This window comes from Benincasa hispida, chromosome 1, assembly GCF_027475165.1.
Source record: "Benincasa hispida cultivar pf3 chromosome 1, pf3_genome.v1.1, whole genome shotgun sequence".
NCBI classification, from domain to species: Eukaryota; Viridiplantae; Streptophyta; class Magnoliopsida; order Cucurbitales; family Cucurbitaceae; genus Benincasa; species Benincasa hispida.
Genome location: NC_143478.1, coordinates 100,139,195 through 100,153,353, shown reverse-complemented (window position 1 = coordinate 100,153,353; position 14,159 = coordinate 100,139,195).

Here is a 14,159-nt window from a genome sequence, read left to right as displayed (position 1 = left end):
ATATGCACAAAAATTATGAATCGGTGATTTTGAAATAAAATCTTACCAAAAGGACATCTATTTTGCAATAAACCACTTAAGACAAACCAATCAATTTTTAGCAAAATAATCTAATGTACCCTAAGTGACATCTATTTTGTAATGATGTTTTAGTAAGATAGGACAAAAGTCACCGTAGGGTGATCAGGTGTCTTTTCACTGAAATGAGACAATCTCAATCAATAGATAGAATAACTCGTTGTTACTGTAACTATCAGCCACAATTGTTTGGTCTAGAAATTGTTAAACTTGCTTAACATTTCTTGTAACTGTAACCCCACATTTTAGATTCTAAAGTTCCACCCCAATGAGCCAACCGTACGGAAAAGCTGATTGAGACATGAAACTAAAGTAATCCTATCCATTTCTGGAGTTTGAATAAAGAGTAATGCAAAAATGTCATCCTTTAGGGGAACACTCAAGGTGCCATGAGGCCATGCATGAAACCTTACTACAAAGTAATGAGAGAGACCGAAGGGTGTGTCGTCACATATCTTGCTCCCACTTACTATAAATATTTTCTCCATTCACCTTTATATTGATTTATACAAATGCCATTAGTAGGGGGACACTCAAGGTGCCTCGAGGCCGAGTATAGATCTCACGGTGTGAACTTTTAGGGAGAAACGTGAAGAGAAAAATGAAGTATCATATACCTCATTTTCCTCCCATTGAGTGTTTTACCTAGGGTTAATTAACTTAAGAAAAACCGACTACTGATTTTAACTAAGTGAATGTTTAATTTGCCTAAGAACAACACTTGTCTTTGGATAGTTTAAAAATTTTGATTAAGGTCTATTAAACACTTTAAAAAACTTTAATCAAACATTGCATGTTTGTTACAAATCTATCTAATCCACCATTCTAGATAAGTTTTTAGGTAGCGGTATAATATTTTCGTCAACTTAAATACCCAGCCTAGACAGAATTAGCCTTAGACAAAAGGTCTCTTATAGATACATTTGTTACATTGTTAATCTTTTAATTAAGAATCAATTTAATCCTATTAAATTGATTAAAAGATTAAACTTAAATTTCTAATCTCATTAGAAACGTGATCTTAGGTCTATCTGAATCATGTTTTAAAATAATTTTAAAAGATGATTTTAACCTAGGTTTCCATGCAATTATGAATTTATCAATTTTAATTTATAATTTCATTTAGTTATAATCATTATAAACAAATGAAACAAATTAAAACATACATTGCATGCTTTGACATACATTACTAAATTATAACATTTATAAATTATCTAAGGTAGTGTCATGCTACATCCAATTTCATTTCATTACTAACATATATAACATTTATATAATTAGTTAATGAAACAAATTATAACATACCACCATGCATGTATAGAACTATATATTATAAAAATTATTATATAAATGATGCATGAGTAAACTATTTACGCATGCAAGCATATATTATAACATTAATACTATATGATGAATGAGCATGCTATAAAATTAAATCATGCATCTAAAATTATACTATTTATAATATGATGCATGAAATTAAATGCATAACTTATGGTGAGATTTTATACTATATGGCATACATTATGACATATAATAATAAAATTAAATCATACATCACATGTATAATATAAAAGCAATTAATTTACCGGGATTGGACACCTATTAAAAAAAAACTATCTATTACAAGATAATTTTCCACCCAGTTTGAAACAGGTGAACTGGGCCTTGAATTGCTCGAACCAGACCAGAAACTATTCCAGATGAACCCAAATAGCTCGAACCGGAGAACCCACGAATCGAACCGGACCAGCAGACCATGAACCGCACGTGAACCGAAGTTGAACCGCGTGAAAACTCCATCTTGGAGCATCGATGTCATGCCCTAGGGCTATGACACTACGAAGTTTTCTTTCATTCGCCACATCGCAACGTCACGATGCTACTGTACAACGGCCCACTATATAGTTTTGAACAACTTTGAAACTCCATAGAAAACGTCTTGAATTCTCCAGAAATTGGTTGGCAACAACACGAACGACTCAACAAACAAAAGATATAGACTCTATCACAGTTATTGCACCAAAACATGGACCCTTACAAAATCAATTTTGTAAATAAAGCGAAAAATCTAAATTATCCAATCCCGAAAACATTCATTAATTGCAAACTACATTCATCAATAAACATCATATGAATATATAGAATGCAGAAATCCATCAATATTGTAAAATTATTCCAAATTTTTGGGAAAAAATTGGGCCATAAACGCCACTTTGATACCAATTGAAGGATCCAATTAAAGGTCTTTGAGCGGAAGTGGATCGTCTCAATTTTCTCAAATTTTACAGAACGTAAAATTTTACAGTAAACAGAATAAATTTATGTATTTAACAAATATAATACATCATGCTTGTAAAAAGAAAGGAGAAAGAAGAAAGGTTTAGGACCCTTGCTTTTGAAGAATAATTTTCAATGGATTCCCTCGAACTAATGAACACCACCACGAATGGCTACCTCGGTATTCACTAGATGAGAATCTAGGAGGAGTTGGCCTTTGGCTATTTTGGTGAGGGAATGGATTTTAGTAGCGAGGAGGAGGAGGAAGGATAAAAAATGTTAGAACTTTTTTGTCATCTCAACAACTCTACTTTGTATTCCCTGTTCAAGAGAGAAAAAGAAAAACAATTAAAAAAAATAATTCATTTTTTAATAAAGCAATTAATATATATATATATATGTATATATATATATATATGTATATGTATGTATATATGTATATGTATGTATTAAACTATATATTATATCAAATATAACATATAACCTATGGTTTCAATTCTCTCTCATCAATAACTTTTAATATAAATCATCTTTATATTAAATTTAACTATATAAATCCAGTTCATACAATTAATATTTGAATAATATTCAAATATTTATTTTCTCTCATAAATAGTTAATAATATAATGTATCAAATACATTATAGTAATTATATCAGATATAATTTAAAATAAATTAATTATATCATGTATAGTTAATTCCCTCAATTAATTTGAAAAATTCAAATTAATCCAAAAATTGATTCTCATTTATTTCTATAGAGCTACCAAGGAGACCTTATGGACTTGTAGCTTGAAGCTTGAATGATACGTGAACAATAAATTAAACTGCTTTAATTAAAATATTCACCATTAGTTAACTGATAGACACTCCACTAAAGACCGTCAACTGCACTCTTCACACTACAAATGTAACGCCCAGATCCTTAAACCTTATAATCTGACTGCTACGACATGCATAATTAGACTTTTCTATCATGAGATGAGTTTTGGTTGAAATTTCAAAGAACATATCTAAATTTTATTAATTAGATAGAAAAACTATATAGAAATTTATTTATCAAAACACCAGGATCCATAAAACATTAGCGTGGTGGTACAAAATGCATGTGCCTATAATAGTGAGTTTGATGGTTGGCCATTTGAGCGACGTCCAACTCTGCCCTCTACGCTGTGTTCTTACCTACAAAGTCTGTAAAAATATAGGATGAGTACATAATATACCCAGTAAGTAGTTCTCACGTAGGGTAGTGACCAAATGCACAATCACAAGCAACATGTCATGAAAACATATGATTGGGACCGAAAACGTATAATAACATGTGGTGGTCGGTTATGCTTCCAACATAAATCTCTCCGCCCTGATAGGAAGATGAGGACCTAAGCGAAACTAACCTATCTGATGATTAGCGGGTCATGGAGTCAGTAGGGCCAGAGTCTTATCCAACATCAACCATTAGCATAAACATTATGCTTCCAACACAAATCTTTCCGCCCTGATAGGAAGATGAGGACTTAAGCGGAAACTAACCCATCTGATGATTAGCGGGTCATGCAGTCAGTAGGGCCAGAGTCGCATCCAACATCAACCATTAGCATAAACGTTATGCTTCCAACATAAATCTTTCCGCCCTAATACGAAGATGAGGACTTAAGCGGAAACTAACCCATCTGATGATTAGCGGGTCATGCAGTCAGTAGGGCCAGAGTCGCATCCAACATCAACCATTAGCATAAACGTTATGCTTCCAACATAAATCTTTCCGCCCTGATAGGAAGATGAGGACTTAAGCGGAAACTAACCCATCTGATGATTAGCGGGTCATGCAGTCAGTAGGGCCAGAATCGCATCCAACATCAACCATTAACATAACCATAAGATTAGACTGGAAGCATAACTTACACCTAATTAAAACTGGGTTTTAACGTAATCGTGAACAAACATAATGCATGGGGTCGCTTGTAGAGAAACGTGTTCTAAACATGTAATGCAATATAACAATTAACATAACCATGCAATATAATAAAGGTACACTACCATAGAAAATTTAAAGAGAAGGTGAGATAAACTACTTACCTTGACTGTGATCTAATTATTCCTTATTATTCTTTATGATTTTATCAGCAGAGTTTTCCCTTTTTAAATCAAAAGAAAAAATTTGGGCAACACTTTACCCGAGCCTTTCTCTTCTTCACAGAACTTCCTCACTCACACTTACTTTTTAACACGATACTATGTTACTGAGATTTGTTTGAGAATGGGTTAAATCTTTGGCAAAGGGTCCTATTTATAGTAGTTTTTAGCTCTTCTCAGTGTGACAAATCATCGTACAGGTGGCTTCTTTAAAATTACTTATGGTTTATGGATTCCTCTCAATAAGACACCTAATTTTGGCTAATGTTTGCCCTTACGTCATCATTCTTTGTTTTTATTCAATTTTAGGGTTTTTCCATGTATAATCTATAAGATCGTGGCCAAATTCAACGCATAATTCGCGCTTCTGTCCAAATCTCGCTCACTATGCTCTTAAAATCTCGCTCTCTCCCGTTTTCTCGCTAGGAATTTACTCTGGTGCTTTCTTGCTGAAAATCCTGCTCTCTCCACTCTCGCTCTCAAATTTTCTCTTCTGTCTCGCTCTCTCCAGCTTTCCCGCTCTCGCTCTCTCCAGCTTTCTCGCTCTTGCTCTCGCTCTCACTCTCTCGCTCTCGCTCCCGCTCCCGCTAGCTCTCTTGCTCTCGCTCCCGCTCTTTCCTACTGTCTCGCTAAGAATAGCTCTCTTTACTCTCGCTCTCTCCAACTTCCTTGCTACAATTCTCGCTCTCTCCAAGTTTCCTTCAATCTCGCTCTCTCCAGGGATCTCGCTCTTTCTACTGTCGCCAGTCTCAATCTCGCTAGCATCGCTCGCTGGGTTTCTCACTCTCAATTTCTTCCTTCGATCGCGTAGCTCTCTTCTCAGAATCTCGTTTTTTCCAGTTTTCTCGCTGGTGTGGTTCTCGCTCTCTCTCACTTTCTCGCTCCCACTCGCTCCCTTATTCATTATCCAGATAATGAATAAGTTTCCAATTTCCAATTTATTTATTTATTATTATTTTTTTTTCTAAATTTCCACCCATTTAAATAAAATTTCGTCCTGCTTATTATTTGATATTTAATTTCCTGTATGCGTACAGATCTGGGTCGTTACAACAAATATATTTCTGTATCCATTACCCTTCACAAATTGCTCGTTGTACAGTTGGGCCAAAATTATCATTTTGAGATATAACCAATCAATAATATGATGACCCTTCACAAATTGTTTGTATGTACAGTTGAGCCAAAATTACCGTTTTGCCCCTATAGTTACATCTAACTCCTTAAGTTCTACTAATTTCTTTAATGAACAAAAAATTCATAGTCCAAGTATGATCAAATCCCTCTCGGACCAGGAAAAGGTGTGTGTTGGCGTGAAATAGGTGTCATTAATTCTATCTTACCCAAAACAAATGAAATTTATAATACTCTGACTACAACTAGAACTAACATGTAGTAATAGTGATCCCAAGAGAACCTCTATTAATTGGCCTAAAATAGACTACTTGAATTCCAAAATGCAAAAGATTAAATGGGGGTTGTTTATTTTAAGAACTAGAAACTAACTAAGTGAAAAAAGACAAGAATTGATATAGGAAATTTATTGATGAGATAAATAAGAGAGATTATGAGATAAGATTCAATTCAATCCAATCTTGAGGATTTTATATAAACTAGGCAATTCTATTATTGACTTAACAAAGAATCATGCAATTAGATTATTCAATAGTTCATTAAGAATAAATTTCTAATGCCCTAATTAGCTAATTTGACAATTAACCCTAATCTATGTCTTAATTGCTTCCTAAAGACATTTCACAATTAATCCCTAAATTGCATTAAACTCATGAGTTTTCTTAACTATACCAATCTTGAAATCAAAAGATTGAAAATTCAAGATTGATTGCATGAATGTTCTGAATTAATAGATTCTTTAAAGAAAGAGGAAAAGAAGTCCACATTTTCTATCAAGACTAATAATTCTTGCAACCATAATTACAATTTTGTTATAGAACCATGTAATTTTTTGCATACAAAAATTGTTTAATCTTGAGCCATCAATTCAATCTTAATCAATTTTATTCTAAATCTTAGTAAGAACATTCAAAAGAAAGTAATTACATGAAAGAAAATTCAAGGAAAAGTCTCAAGAAAATGCCAATCTACATAATTCCCCAAGAAAAAGGATTACCTACTCATGGATGATGAAATTCTTCATGCAATCCATTGATAGTTGCATAGTTGATACAATGATTGAATACAAATTGATTGAATCTTAGAAAAAATTACAATAATCACTCTATAAATTCGAAGTGTCTCTCTAAAAAAAAAAAGGTTTTCTCCTCTTATCTTTCTCTCTCTTTGTCTCTTGCTGAAAAACTGAACCAAAATTTATACTAGAAGCATAGCATCATGAGGCGGGAGAATGAATCACGTTAAAATCCAAAGCGTTGCAACGTTGTGAGGAGCATTGCAACATTGTGAGGAGCGTTGCAACGCATCGAGTTTTAGCAGCAAAAACCGAGCTTTCTGTCTTATACTTGATACTCAATGCACGATGTTGTTTTACTCGATACACAATGCTAGATGGCCTTTACTTGATAACTTTTACTCGATGAAAAAGGCATAAGAAGAAACTCAATAGTACTCAATGACTCGATGCTTTATTACTCAATAACCCTTACTCGATGGTTGATTACTCAATAACCCTTACTCGATGGTTGATTACTCAATGGTATGAAATATAGAATACTCGATGCTCGATAGCCTTTTACTTGATGATATTTGATGGTACTCGATGGCCTTTTATGTTGGGAATGTCTTAGAACTCACAATTCGTGTTAAACGTTCTATTTATCAATAAATAATAAATTGTTGATTTTGCATCTTATTATGAAAATCCAATAAATATATCCATGGCTATAGTTTGAATACTGTAACTTTATGTAGTGACATAAATAGGATCAAGTTAACAATATATAGCTTAAATGGTCTAATAAGTATATGGATGAAATTGGATATCTCATCCTGGTAACACTATTGGATGTTACCCACTCTGTAGTTGTTACAAGAAGTTGTAAAGTGCTACAAACAATGTGATCCATAAATCGTTCATGTTGAGACATGTGAGTGGGGGTGTCCTATGCAATGAGTTTGCATATAGACTGGACTACGAAATAGTCACTTTTCTTTATAACAACCGTTTACTGTTAAAACTGAGTATTTCATTTATCATAAAATCTATATTAACTCGATCTTAATCCTGAGCTAGCTATGAATTCTTGTTTGTTCGGGATTATCCTTTAATCTACAAACGTTAGAGTAGTCTAACAGCATTGCTCAATAAACTTCCCATTTTGGGGATAAGATCGGATGAATAGCTGGGGACATATCCTTGCAATATGGAATTCACTCCTACCCGATTTAGGATTAGCAAATAGGTTGTTCTCTCAAGTACTGATTCCAAGTCTTGAACAATTGGGGTCCTACCTTCTCATGATAGAGAAAGGATTTGATTCATAAGGATTATGAATCAGAATTGTTCATTAGAGGGTCAGTGGGAACTTAAGGAGCAAGATGTATTCACAGGGGTAAAACGGTTATTTTGACCCAACTGTGATTACGAACAACCTGTGAATGATCGACTTACTGATTATGGTTATAAAGTGGACATAATATACCTACAGTGAAGGGAGTTCAACTATGGGCTATAGTGGAGTGTCCCGTTAGTTAACAAATGGGGGTTAGATCGGTCTAATGAGTTTAGCCGATTAATCTCGAAAGGAGCCCATGAACTTTAGGTTCGCAAGGTCCCCCTACTAATTCGTAAATAGTTAAACTTTAGAGTAGCTTAAGAAATTAATTTGAAATGTTCAAACTAAAATTAAACGGAATAGCAGAATATATATTTAAATATGATTTAAATATATGAAGATGGTTTTATACAAAAATTAATTTAATATTTGATATTAAATTAATTAATATTTTTTAAATTAATTTATGAAATCAATTTTTTAGTTTAAATGAACATGGTTTTAAAATCAAAATTTTGATTTTAAGATAAAATTGGAAAACATGCACAAAATGGAAATTTGAAGTTTTCCGTTATCATCTTCTTCATGCTCCAAAAAAAACCACTTCCTCTTCTTCATTAACTCCAAGCATGAGCTGCAAGCCATGCACATTTCTTCTTTTCATGTTCATTTGCAATAAATAAAGAAGAATGGAGTGATATGGAGGCATGCATTTTACAGAAATTTGAGAGAAAATTTTGGTTGAAGAAGTGTTCTTCAAAACTGAGTGTTGTGAGCTTCTCCTTGCATTTTACATTGCTTCAAGCTGTTTTTGAGTCTGCAACTCGGTCTAAAGCTCCAAAAGGATAGTGGGAAAGATCTTGAGGTGGTTCACGGTGATCTTTGGAGAAGACTGCTGCTGATTGATCGAGATCTTGAAGAGTTCTACAAAGGTATGATCCAAAACCCTCTTATTTAGATGAACATGCTTTAGTTTCTGCCAAAATTAGTGAATTTGAATGCTTATTGATCCTTATTACTTTCACTGCATGTTATTACACTCTTACAATCTGTATCAGAGCATCATATAAGCATTTCATTTGGTTTAATTTTGGTGTGATGGGTGTTTTTCATGAGATATATGAAACTGATGCACTAATATGGTTTTTTCAGTTTTGACATTTTAATTCTCTTTAATTTCTCAATTAAATTTGTAATTGGCTATTGTTTCATGAGCTTATATGTGTTACCAAGAGTCTTTAATTTATTTGAAGTCATTAGAGTTGAAATTAAGATGTAATTGAAGAAACAAGTGAAGGAGGTCGAGCTTCTGTTCCAGTTTTTCAACTTCTGCTCAAAATCATTGTCGAGGTTCAGTTGCTAAACGATCGTCTACTTCCAGGCATTGCACAATGTTAAGAAAAGGTAGACGATTGTATAGCAATGGTGGTTGTTGTGATGTTGGACACTGAACGGTCGTGTACCTACGGGAGCTAAACGATGCATTCTATACGATAGCACTACATGGTCGTTTAACTCTTGCCTGGGAACTAAACGATATGTTGGATGTGCTATAGGATGGCACTACACGATCATCTAGTTGCAGCGTGTGCTAAGCAATACGATGAAGTGCTATGTGATAACGTTAAGCGATCATCTAGATGCAGCGCTAAGTGATGCGTTGAAGATTCTATGTGATGGAACTAAACGATCGTGTAGCTACGACACTGAACGATGCGATAATGTTTTATGCGATGGAACTAAGTGATCGTTTAGTTGCGGCAGACACTAAACGATGACATGAAGTGCTGGGCGATGGTGTTAAGCGATCGTGTAGTTCTACTTAAGAGCTAAGCGATTGCACTATGCGATAGACAGAAGACACTAAGCAATCATGTACCTCTGTTCAACATAAGGCGATGATGTTAAAAGATTGCCTTCAGTGCTACATGATCGGCCTTAGCAAGACTTTGAGATTGGACCAAGGGTAGCCAGTTCGACTGGTTTTCTCGAGGTCCAATCTGATTTAGCCTCAAAGGGTTTTTGGCTGGTCCCGTTCAGACTCATCCAGTCCGGTTCAAGATGCTTGGGTTCGGTTTGGAGCGGTTCGAGTGGTTCAAAGATGGTTTTAAAGTTGCTTGTAATAGTTAGGCATCTGTTTGCTTGTTTATGCTGAAATTAATACCATATCAGTTAATATTTAATTGTTTATGCATGTGATGTATGTAATAATTAAATAATTCATGTATATGCATACAGTATGTCATGTAGATTTAAAACCCCACCGTAGGAAGCATGTTACATGTATTGAAAGTATGTTATAATTGTTATAATATATAGTATGCATGTTAGAGTTATATTAGATGCCTTTGTTGAAAATTTTGTAAGTTGTTATAAAATTGGTTAGATGTTTAAAATCCATAACAAAGAACAGCTGCATGCTCACTTAGGTCAAGAACTAGTTTTAAACATTAAAATAGATTGTTACCTTATAAAATAGAGTTACAAACTCATATCGGTTCATAAACCTGTCTAAGGTTAGGGGTACTAAGTTGACGGTTTACGGAACACCTCCTACCTGGGGATTATGACCGAAATATTGAGAGTTAAATGATTTTATGAGCTTGCGTGAGCAATGTGAGGTAATAAAATGGTTTATCACCTAGACATTGTAGGTTAAATCCAATTATAAGCGTTATACTTGGATAAACCACTTAGACTTAGGTTGTTAAAATTAGTCGATACACCTAAGTAAAATACCCAAACATTTAGAACACTTCAGTGGGAGATTAACAATATATTTTATATATAGTTATTAGCTCTCACATCCTTAAGAGTTTACACCATGAGATCCATGCTCGGCTTCGTGTCGCTTTTATCGCGACTGCTCCATTCAGAAAATGTTTGCATGGGTCAATAACAAGGTGAATGAGAGAGGTAGTTCATAGTAAGTGGGTGAAGGAAATGTGTCAACATTGTCCTACGGTCTCCTCCATTAGTTTGAACCGTGAGATTTCTATGTTGTACCTGCTGTCATTTTTAGGTGGCACTAGCTAGTCGTTAACCAAAACGACCCCCCTCAGAGGGTTGTAACATAGGATTTAGAACAATCCAGGCTTTAGTAAAATGAATAGGGTATTATAGTTCCGTCTTGGATATTGTCTTCTATTTCAGAGGCATATTCATACCGTCCTATAAGATCTGAAAATGGCGGGTCACACTAACAAGAATTACTAATTGTTAGTAAAGATCTCGACCGAAAGAGATAACCAAAAAAACTATTGGAATATGAGTTATTCTGAAAATAGTATTTGGTCAAGAAATGTCTTGCTTTTGTGAAGGAATTCTTGACTGCCCCTCAGTAACAATTGTTCTAAATCACTTAAGTATCATTTCAAATAAATAAATATTTATTGGTTACTTTATTAGTTTTTTCTAAAAATAGATTTTAGATGCATATTTAATAGAGATTGTTTAAGAAAGTTTCAGCAATATCGAAATCAATCATACAATTTCTTGCTTCTAATAAATTTAATGGAGAGGGTTATTCGAACTGGAAGTCAAACATCAATACAATATTAGTTGTAGACGATTTAAGGTTTGTGTAGACGGAGGAGTGTCCTCTAGTTCTCAATTCAATAGCCACACAAAATGTTCTAGACGTCTATGATAGGTGGGTGAGGGCGAACGAGAAAGCTCGTGCATATATCTTGGTGAGTATATTTGATGTACTCAACAAGAAGCATGAGGTCATGGCCACCGCCCGTGAGATTATGGCATCATTATAGGAGATGTTCGGGCAACCATCATCCTCTGTTAGACATGAAGCCATCAAGTATGTCTATGTTACACGCATGAACGATGGAACCAACGTAAGAGAACACGTTCTCGACATGATGGTTCATTTTAATATTGTAGAGGCTCACGAGGCGATGATAGACGAAACGAGTCAAGTGAGTATGATATTGGAATCTCTCCTAGAGAGTTATCTACCATTCAAGATAAATGCTGTTATGAAAAAAATCACTTATAATTTGACGACGTTCTTGAATGAGTTGCAGACTTATCAATCAATGATGAAACTGAAGGAAAAAGAAATAAATGTTATTTTGAAATCGAAAAGGTTTTATAAGGGGTCTACGTCAGGTACGAAACCTACTGATGATAAGAAAGCTGCTCCTTCTTCTAAGGATAAAACCGTACAAATGAAGAAGAAAAGAAAAGGGAAAAAAAGCCAAAAGAAAAGGGAAAAAAAGCCACTACAAAAAAAAAAACAAAAACAAAACTCTCAAAGGAAAATATTTCCATTGCGGAAAAGTTGGGCATTGGAAATGAAACTGCCTAAAATATTTGGCTGAGAAGAAAGCAAAAAAGGCTAAACAAGGTAAATTTGATCTACTAGTTGTTGAAACATGAATAATGAAAAATTCTCACCTTACCTAGATATTGGATTCAGACGCTGCTAATCATGTTTGCACTTCTCTACAGGAAACTAGTTCTTGGAGAAGACTTTCTGAATGTGAGATGACTTTCAAGGTGAGAATGGGTGAAGTCATTTCAGCTGAAGCAGTGGGAGATGTAAAGTTTTTTTTTGGAGATTCTTTTATCTTGCTTAAGAATGTGTTCTATGTACCAAAGATGAAAAGAAATCTGATATCCATTTCTTGTCTATTAGAAAATATGTATAGTGTATCTTTTGAATATAATGAAGTGTTTGTTTATTCAAGAAGTGTTCATATTTATTCTGCAAGACTTGAAAATAACTTGTACATATTAAAACCAACCGAAGAAAGAACCATTTTAAATATAGAGATGTTTAAAACGGTTGAGACTCATAATAAAAAGCGAAAAACTTTTCCTAATTCCTATCTTTGGCACACCAGGCTTGGTCACATTAATCTCAACAGGATTGAGAGATTGGTTAAAAACGTCATCTAAATCAGTTAAAAGATGGTTCTCTACCTCCATATGAATCATGTCTTGAGGGAAAAATGACTAAAAGATCTTTTTCTGACAAAGATCTTCGTGCCAAAGAACCTCTCGAACTTATACATTCAGACCAATGTGGTTCGATGAATGTTAGAGCTAGAGGAGGATATCAGTATTTTGTCAGTTTTATTGACGATTAATCTAGATATGGCTACATTTACTTAATCAGTCATAAGTCTGAAACTTTTGAAAAGTTCAAAGAATTTAAGGCTGAGACTAAAAATCTGTTAAGTAAAAGTATTAAAAAACTTTGATCTAATCGAGGCGGTGAGTATATGGATTTGCAATTCCATAACTATCTATAGATCATGGAATTCAATCCCAACTCACAGTACCTGGAACACCACAACAAAACGATGTTGCAGAAAGGAGAAATCGAACCTTGTTGGACATGGTTCGGTCTATGATGAGTTATGCTCAGTTGCCTCAATTCTTTTGGGGATATGTAGTACAGACTGCAGTTTATATTTTGAACATTGTTCCATCAAAAAGTATTTAAGAAACACCATATGAATTATGGAAAGGACATAAAACGAGTTTACGTCATTTTCGTATCTGGGGTTGTCCAGCACACGTGTTGCTACAGAATCCTAAGAAATTAGAAACACGTTCGAAATTATGCCTATTTGTAGGATATCCCAAAGAAACAAAAGGAGGATTATTTTATGATCCCAAGAAGATAAAGTATTTGTATCGACAAATCATCTATCTTGCAGTAAACTAATATTGCAAGAACTGACTAAAGATACTACAGAAAGTTCAACAAGAGTTGTTAATCAAGCTAGTCCATCAACAACAGTTGTTGTCCCGTCACGTCCATCCCAAGAGTTGGGGATGCCTCGATGTAGTGGGAGGGTTATTCAACAACCTGAATGCTACATGGGTTTAACAGAAACTCAAAACATCATATAAGATGATGGTTTAGAGGATCCATTAACCTTTAAAAAGGCAATGGAAGATGTTGACAGGGAACAATGGATAAAAGCCATGGACGATGAAATGGAGTCTATGTACTTCAACTCTGTCTGGGAACTTGTAGATCAACCACATGAGGCTACACCTATAGGTTATAAATGGATCTACAAGAGAAAACAAGACCAAATTGGCAAGGTACAGACCTATAAAGCCAGACTCGTGGCAAAAGGTTTTACCCAAAGAGAAGGAGTTGATTATGAAGAAACTTTTTCTCCTGTTGCCATGATAAAATCAATAAGAATACTTCTTGC